Below are 8700 nucleotides of genomic sequence, written 5' to 3' on the forward strand. Positions count from 1 at the left end.
ACTTCCCTAAAGGTTTATGCATACTATACATATCTGTCGGTTTGTTCAATTTTTATAATGTTATTTAAAAGTATTATATAATAATATAATAATATACTAATAATTAGATGACCCGTGTCCGGTTCGCACGGAAGCAGTTATTATGTTACTGCTAATTCAGTGTAGAACATTTTTAAATATTATTTGAGGTAATTCCGATAAAAATGAAATTCGTTAACCATTGCACTCCACTGTGATATACAGTTTAGTATCAGTTGACCATGCCTGCATTGCCACGAATAGAGATCAACGCATAATTTATAATATTAATAATAAATATGATTCTATTATTTCTACTAATATTACTTATTTCATTATTTGTATATACAAAATAAATACTTATATTTACGCTTATTTATTTTGACGCAAAAATTTCAATTTTCTATTTTTCATGCACATTTTCCAACACTATTGTTGCTTTTAAATAAATCTCTTTAACCCTATAAGTTTAGAACATAATAATTTATATTAGGCTTATGTAATGGTTTTTTTTTTTAATATTGATGGGAGTTTCTTTATTTTGTGTTTGAGTTGTTAAATTATGTGTATATTCACTATATTCCAATATAGTCTGAAATTCAAATGCGTAAAAATTTTTGATAGGATTTCGTATCTTTCACATAATACTAACAATTACGTTTGACTATATTTGCAGATGATAACGAATACAATATTATATTTTAATAATTACGTTGCTAGTTTTTTATACGAAATTCCAATATGCCCACTCAAAAACAAAACATAATAATACATAGAACGGTTGTCAAAATAGCAGCTCGTCCAGAATGTGATGTTTTGGTCTGCGATAAATTAATTATGCAAATCATGTGAATTTTTTGCACAATATGAATGTCTATCATTGTCCGCTGTTGACATGTTTATATTTTTCATAGGTAGTTAATATTTTCGCCGTGTTTTTGCCGACGTTTTACAATACAAAATAAATCATTAATGTATGTAGATTGCTTGACTAAAACCCCTTAAATACAACATTCATTGTGTACAAAATACGTGTAAAAATACTACGCAGTACGCACAAGTCCAAACTGAATTCTTTTATTTTATTATTATACAGTCGAATATAAAATAAAATATTATGTACTAATTGCATTTTATAATGACCAAACTAGTGTTATTTTTATTAATATTGTTGATGAATGATGATGACGATCTGCCAGAATGACAATATTGTATATTATGATGATATAATTATGGCGTTGGATTTTGGGTACTCAAACCGTTATTAATCGAGTAATACGGGTGTTAAGTAGTTTATTAGGGAAAATATTTTTACATTTTTAAATAATTTAACCAATAGGATATTGTATACAAAATATTGTATTAAAATAATAATATTGTATAATATATTAATATTTTAACTGATTGAAATATTAAATATTACCATACGATATAATTATTATAACTATGAACATTGTTATTACATATCACTAAACTGTTATTTAGATAATATATATTGTTCAAATCAGGAACTATCTATTTTAATTAAAAAATAAAACTTCTTCTATGCCTTAAACTATTATAATTATAAATAAAATACTATAGAAAAAATGCTAACACTTTACAAGGCATTTTTATTTTTATTTTGTTTGGTGAAGGTGATTGAAATTAACTCCCGTGACCGCTGTATGACGGACTATGGAATGCAGTTAAATACAAAGTATAAGAAGTTCAACAGAAAGTACATCACGTAGAAGAACGAGAGTGTGAGGATGTTGAATGATGATCAGCAGACCGACGACTTTTGATAGTTATCTTACATCGACCTGACGGCATCCATGTGGACTTTGCGACTCCAAGCATTTGACGTGCTCTGGATGGACGATGAACACGTGTATAGAGTCGGTCATGGAGATGTACTAAATGAAGGTACCAAATCGGTGTTAGTACATATTACACATTTAATGTCAGGTAAATCTACTATGCTTTCGTCGGACGTGTGATACTGCATATATATGTTTTATTGGTTAGTTATTTGAATTTTATCACAGTTAGGCATAGGTCTTGGCTACAATAATTCAAATCACACCTCCTCCGATATCGGTTTGTTACCCTTCATTCTCAGCAATTGAAATAATATTTTAAAGTAGTTTGCAATTCATCAAAATTAAAATTAAAAGAATTTCACAAAACATAATAATTTATTAAGTGCTTAATCACGACCAAAGGTTGATTGTAATATTAAATAATATCTTATTAGTTTGTAGTTCAAATATACAGTCATACAGAGTAATTCGCCAAATATGCTCACTCCCAATTATTTATCTTTATTTAATTTATTCAAATTCTGACTAGAGTTTTAAATGTACTCTATATTATTTAAAATATATTATTAATTTACAAATTGTATAAAACAAATATAATATGTACAATGATTAAATGTGATATAGATACGTGGGTGTGGGTGCGGAAATCGCCCAGTAGCGGTATCCCAGTAAATTTACTTAGAAACCATCATATTTTAAAATACTTTTTACTCATATTTAAAAAAATTTAATCAGTGCCATGTAACTACGAAACAATTTTTTTTCAAATGATAACCAAATTAGCATTTTTTCTGTAAATCGATATAAGCAGAAAATGTTGATGTATTTATATTAGTAGTTTCTGAATTATTAAAATCTATTAACGAAAAATAATGAATCCTTAAAAGTGGATAAATTCATTATTAAATGAAAAATTAGGTTAAGCATACTAACCGAATCACTCTGTATATTTTGTAATGTAATTAGATTTAGATTTTGTTACCGCTAGTAAAATTAATTTGGGTATTATACAATAATGGTGCATTTTATGCATTTATATATTATTATGCTTTTGAACTAAATAGTTGTGAGTACCTACATAAAACCAATATAAATCTAAATAAAAATAGTAATTATGATACCTATAATATTATACAGACATACAGTCCGAAATATGTATTATTTATATTATACCTATACAATTTATATGCCTAAATAGGACAAAGATTATAAATTATAATATTTATAAGTTATAAAAACTTTATTATAATTAAATTGCCCATTATTTATTAACAAGGCGATTAAGTGGAGAGTATTTGTTTTTATCGAGTTCATTAAATAACTCACAATGTGATAAACCATTTTTAGTCACGTAATCATTAAAGTAATCTTTAAAAAAAGCCAATTATATGTAGATAAGTCAAGCTTGGTCAAAGTGGTTTAGCACGAGTATATGCGCAATCAACTTCTTAACATTTCGTGTTTGTCCCCCACGAATTACATTTTTATAATTATTAATTATTATTACTTTAATATTTTATCATAAAATAACTTACAGTTTGAATTAATAGCGCAAGACGCGCGTACATAATATATTAGTATACGACGCGTTGAAGTTTGATTTTGTCCTCGAGACATAACAATAATATTGAACATAAATATTATTATAAGTGCTAGCTATCACGAGGGGATATCCTTGATGCAAAGTCCTCGAGTTATGACAGTCACGAAATGTAGCATTATTTCTAATTCAAGTATTCAACAAAAATAATATCGTATTATATAGTGTTCTAAATTATAATAATATAACGAGTAACAACTTACTGTAACAACCTATTCGTGTCGTATTACGTTATCAGTTTTCAAAATCGTGAATTTTATTTGCTCAGCATTTTAAGCACAAATACAGCCAAAATAATATCTAACTATAGACGACCGCCCCGACCGTATATGTTCATATTATTATTCACAATTGGGTCGTTGAACTTCACAATAATATTCCGTTTAAACACTGGTCACTGCAGTTAATAATAATAATAATATTATTAATATAATGTGACAAAATATAACAATTTTTATTAATAAGCGACACTAAATACTATTATTCATGAAATACGCCTAAGTGTAAATACATTACACGCATAAAATATTATTATCGTAATAATTATTATTCATTTTAATCTAAACTAGCGCGTTCTCTATCAGGTATACGTACGCGAACGAAGTATCATTTTCAATACCGCGTAAATATGACATCTATATAATTTATGATAAGTCAATAGGTGCACAGAGCACAACACACAATTAATTTCATATTTATGCGACACAAAAAATATTATATAACACACAAATGTTTACAAGACACGCGTATGATCTCATAAATAAATTTAGGTACGTAGGTTTTATTAATTATGTCGATTTATTCTATTCGGGGAAAAAAATCAACATTTTCGTACATTATAATATTATTAAATATCCGAATAGTTTTCAATATTTAAATTATGGTAATTTATACCGTATAAAATTGCGTTTCGAGATATTATTACAGTATAATTATTATTTAAATAATAGTATAATAAATTGAATTATTATAGAATATTGAACCCGACACGAGACAGAAAAAGGCGGTGGTTGGTGTTTTTTCGTACACAATTTGAAATTTTGGAAGTACCTACTGCAGATGGTAAGACGGAAAAAAAATAAAACGAAGAACTTGTACGATAAAGTGGATAAGGAGTATATAATACGTACCAGACTGTGCTCTGTTCGTAAACGTACAAGGCGTTTAATCCAAAATGCTATACAATGATACTCTCACGTATTTTTTCGATCATGTTTATGTATAATATGCATATACTGCCATACCGGGTGATTCTTTTATCGGAGAACATCAATTTTTTTAAAAGTTATAAAAATTTCTTTAGTTTAATTTAATACGCAAATAACATTTTTTATTATTTTTTATCGGTATCATCTTTTTTTTTTTTATTAGATGTACCCCGCAATATGTTGGTTCATTATTCCGCTCATCTAAACTTTACAATTTAACTCGATCTAATGGACTTTGACGCTTTAAAAATACTCCGAATAATATTCTGCTTCGGAATAGGTATGAAACTAAAAATGTGTTTTTTAAAAGTATGAAATTTCAAAAATATTGACGATTAAAAATAACAGTAATAACATTTAAAAATGTCGTTTTCAGACGACCTACAATTTTATATAAGAATTTAAAAAAAAATGGTTTTTGAAATGTTGAGTGTGTTCTTTGATAAAATAACCACCTTGTTTATTATATCATACGCGATACGCGTACGCTGCTGTAAATGTTGTCTTTGATGATTCACAATCATTTTTATCCCCGGATATTACGTCATCATTGTCTCCAAAAGAATTATTGATGAGGTTTTCGGTATTTTCTATCTCTTGTTGTCCCAAACTGGTTTAGCCTTCTTCTTCTGATAGTATCGTACGATAAGTACTATCGCAATTATATTGTGTGATGAACTATGTGTATAATACCTATACCATTGAAATTATTGACCCTATTCGACTATATTAAATAAACGTATTATAACAAAAGTATCGATAAAAAAAAATTACCAACCGAGTTGTCAGCAATCGCAATGTCGAAAAACCGGGCAAGACGTTCTGCTGTATCATAATATGATTTATGGTAGGTTTAGAGTGTTCCACGGTATCGAGTACGTAGGTTGTATCGTAGCCTAAAGGTCACTGTAATGAATATTGTATTTAATTTAAATTCAATATGATAAATCATCGTATACAAAAACGATTCTGAGCGGAGACGGTGTTCACTATGTATACTTCTAAGAATAATTTATAATTTGCTGCTTATAATATTATTATTGGTAGTTTATTTTTAGTAATTAAGGTAAGATTAGATAGTATAGTACTAATTTTACTGAGAACATTGTATAATTTTATATAATTTGTAGTTATTATAATTATATTATCACTTAATATATATATATTATATATACCTATATATATTGTTATTAACTTATAAGCATTGATTATAAATTATAATACTTAGGTATAAATAAATTTCTACTAAATCATAGAATGGTGCGAGTAAGTTTGTGGTATAAATAGCGTACAATTAGTCAGAATATTTTGAATATATATTTTTCGTGTATCCATAATAATAATAGGTATATGTACGTCCTAGAGAAAAGTTTCAAGTTCACGGTTAATAATATTATTTAAATTACTTAAGGTATAATAATTCGTAAGTGGAACAATCATTATAGTTTATTTAAATATGAACTTTGTCAAAATTTGAACACCAAAAACGAAAAAATTGTGTCCTTGATTTTAAGATATTTCTAAATTACTAAATGATTAACATACGAGGAACCTTGTAAAGTATTTTAAAACTTTTAAACCGAGACATTTTGACATTTATACAAAATTAAATCTAAAAAATACGAGTTTTAAATGTCTATAAATATTATCTTAAAATTAGTTAAAAATGTTAAAATAATTATTATAAAAGTTTCATTGTGAGTAGTAAATTATAATTATTTAAGTTAAATTGTAGATTTATTACAATTATAAATATTTATAAACGACCAATAATCATTGTCCATTATAGCTATTTATGTATTACGTTTAGCATATAGGTAACTACAGTGGCGTGTTCACTGTGAGAAAAGTTAGGAATTAAATTATATCATTGTAATTTTATTTTTTAGGTAACCTATCCCTTTTATAATAAAATTGTAACTTAGTATACCTTCTTCCCCGCAAAACCAAAATTACATGGAGTGATAAGAATACGTATCTTTGGGCCTAGTAAAAATTAACTTTTTCAAAAAATAAAAAAATACGAATATACTACAAGTTCGTGAGGATGCAAGCTTAATTTTGAAATTCGTATGACAATCCTCTCCTCGTAAAATGACACAAAATTTAAAATACACGGAAACGTCCAGGCCTCTATTGATTTTTAAAATTAATTTATTCGAAATTTTTTTGTGTGAATATAAAGTACGTCATTTACTTATTTGCTTGAACATGCATGTAAACATCGTTTTCAAATTCACCTTACACTCCTTTTCCCGTAGAATCAAAATCACATTAAATGCAAACAAATGTTTGTAAAATATATATCACATTAGTCCAGGACATTGAACATGGCGGCTAGATTACGACTGTCTGACGGTGCAGGGAAAATAATCGATTAATAAACGCACCTTATTAACGTTTATATTATACACAGCGCATTAGCATAGACTAAGATACAAAATTTACCCATCTACATCATGTAACATAGTTATAACTTATAAGCACAGAATATGATGTATTTATAACTTATATCTTAGTCCATGGTTATAAAATATAAACTATACTAACAATTTAACTCCTAAAGACCTGCTATTTACGTATTTGGTTCTACCCCAGAAATTCACTGAAGTGTATGATTACTTATAAGATAACATCCCCTCCCGGTGAAAATTCTTGGGCACATCACTGTAAAACTGATTAATAAGAATAATTAAGTTCAAATTTCAGTAATTTATCATACATTATTAAGTGATTATAAATTATCCATATAAAAATTATGTTATAAACTTATAACCTTATAACAGATAAATAGTAATACAGTAGCTAATATCACACAAAGTTTATGGGAATAAAAAATATTATTTACATGTGGTTTATTAAAAGTGATATTATTATCACGTTAGACAATGACATGAATTTCAGGGTATGCCTACAATAGTTCTGGATGCTTTCTGTTATGAATCTATCATCTTTTTCTAAGGAAATTTTAATTTCAATTTATAATTTGTTCTTTTGTAACATCTATAGTTGTTATATCATAAATCTCATCATGCGCACGCCAATGATTGTTGTACTTTGTATACTGTATGTATTTTCTGGTATCTGTCAACAACTGACATTATTATTAAAATATTAACTATGGTTTTTTACATACAAATATTAATGTTATATTTTCGATTTATAGATCTAAAAAATAACTCCTACGTATCACATCGTATGCTGCCGATTGCAGAATAAATAATTGGTATTATGAGGCAGAACTCAGAAGTCAACCATATCGAGCTTATACTATCTTTCCCGTGATCGCAGAATAGGTTCCCAAGTAAATTGAATACCTATCTATGCACGCAGTTAATTTAGACATAATATGATTTTTCAAAGTAGTGAATAACATAGCACGCGTGCAGGTTACCAGCTATATTAAATTATGTTTCTAGTGATTTCAATCTGTAAAAAAAAAAATCATTGTAAAACAATAGGCGCTTTACAGTCTTGTGAGAAAAAAACAATGTACTATTATTTAAAATTATGACGTTTTTATCATTTGTATGATATAATACCTATAATTGCTATCTTATCAGCCATCGAGTTTTTTTTTTTTAATAGCTTTTTACCGTTTATACATTTGTATGAATGTCGCACTATAATAATATTTTTTATCATGATATCTATATACGTATACCTACATAGTATATTAATCCTATTGGGTTTATGCTAAATACAATAATACACTCGATTTCGCGTAGGGTGGTCCATTGCATTTAAGTTCTCAGTTTCTCACCGTGAACTCTACGCGATGGTTTTTTTGAAATATTATTATAATACTTTATAATAATTTAAAATAATTTATTGCGAGAAACTTTCAAGTAGATTTTTTAATTTTAGACGTCTGTTCATGCCTAACTTTTTTTACTTATTCATGATATTAAAATAATATACAGTTTAATAACAAAGTATATAGATTATAGGTACACTAACACTATACACTTTATTCAAAAATTATTTAGACCACCCTGCTATAGAAAAATTACAAGGTTGATCGTAATTTAATTAGTTATTAGTTATTACTTTATTGGTTTATTACTAT

General features: G+C 27.0%; 1 long non-coding RNA gene across 1 annotated transcript; it reads right to left on the reverse strand.

Annotated features, from left to right (window-relative positions):
• Positions 1 to 1646: 1646 nt before the first annotated feature.
• LOC132918293 (uncharacterized) lies at positions 1647 to 4639 on the reverse strand. Its single transcript, XR_009660437.1, has 4 exons — positions 4554 to 4639; positions 3627 to 3820; positions 3359 to 3547; positions 1647 to 1916 (listed from the first exon to the last, which is right to left on the reverse strand). It is a non-coding gene; the product is annotated as an uncharacterized LOC132918293 (long non-coding RNA).
• Positions 4640 to 8700: the final 4061 nt, after the last annotated feature.

The sequence above is a fragment of the Rhopalosiphum padi genome, chromosome 1, assembly GCF_020882245.1.
Source record: "Rhopalosiphum padi isolate XX-2018 chromosome 1, ASM2088224v1, whole genome shotgun sequence".
NCBI lineage: Eukaryota > Metazoa > Arthropoda > Insecta > Hemiptera > Aphididae > Rhopalosiphum > Rhopalosiphum padi.